This window comes from Sinocyclocheilus rhinocerous, unplaced genomic scaffold, assembly GCF_001515625.1.
Source record: "Sinocyclocheilus rhinocerous isolate Xijiao unplaced genomic scaffold, SAMN03320098_v1.1 scaffold1709, whole genome shotgun sequence".
NCBI classification, from domain to species: Eukaryota; Metazoa; Chordata; class Actinopteri; order Cypriniformes; family Cyprinidae; genus Sinocyclocheilus; species Sinocyclocheilus rhinocerous.
In genome coordinates, this window is record NW_015649593.1 from 108965 (window position 1) to 110138 (window position 1174).

Consider the following 1174-nt stretch of genomic DNA (forward strand, 5'->3'; position numbering starts at 1 on the left):
GCCCTCTCACGCATGCACTCTCCAGACACTCCTTCCGATCCTGAACCCATTCTCCCTCCAGCCATGATTGTAAGCCCCATACAATGGAACATCGACGAGGACATTCGGGCCGCCACTCTCACGGAACCTGCTCCGCCGGGAGGCCCAGACGGGAAAACGTATGTGCCCACTTCCCAGCGACAATCCCTTCTGGGCTCCGTGCACAATGTACCGGGCTCTGGACACCCAGGCAGCCAACGGACCCTCTCGCTCCTTCAAGCTCGGTACTGGTGGCCCAGTATGGCCCGGGATGTCATCAGGTACGTCCGCAGTTGCTCAGTCTGCGCCATGTCCAAGACTCCTCGTCACCTCCCCGTAGGCAAGCTAGTGCCCCTGCCGATCCCACATCGACCCTGGTCTCACCTGGGGGTCGATTTTGTGACAGACTTGCCCAACTCAGAGGGGTATACCTGCATCTTGGTCGTAGTAGATCGGTTTTCTAAGGCCTGTAAACTAATCCCCCTCAAAGGACTTCCCACCGCTCTCGACACTGCAGAAAACTTATTCACCCACGTATTCCGAAACTTTGGAGTCCCCGAAGATGTCGTCTCCGACAGGGGACCGCAGTTTATCTCCCGTGTGTGGAGGGCCTTCTTCCGCCTACTAGGGGTCACGGTCAACCTATCCTCAGGCTACCATCCCCAGACAAACGGCCAGACTGAGCGGAAGATCCAGGAACTCGGGCGTTACCTCCGGGCATACTGTCACGACGACCAACACAGCTGGAGCCGTTTCCTCCCTTGGGCCGAGTATGCACAGAATTCCCTGACCCAGACCACCACCGGCCTCACGCCGTTTCAGTGCATACTCGGGTACCAGCCCCCGCTCTTCCTGTGGACAGGAGAACCGTCGGAGGTTCCAGCTGTGGACCACTGGTTCCGAGTGAGCGAGAGGGTGTGGGACTCAGCTCACCTCCATCTCCAACGCGCAGTGTGGAGGCATAAGGCCTTCGCAGATGCTCGGCGTACTTCCACTCCCACTTACCATCCAGGAGAGAAAGTATGGCTGTCCACCCGGGATCTGCGCCTCCGCCTGCCCTGTAAGAAGCTGAGTCCCCGCTACATCGGTCCGTTCCCGATACAGAGGCAGATCAACGAAGTCACTTATGAACTCCAACTCCCACCCAGGTACCGAA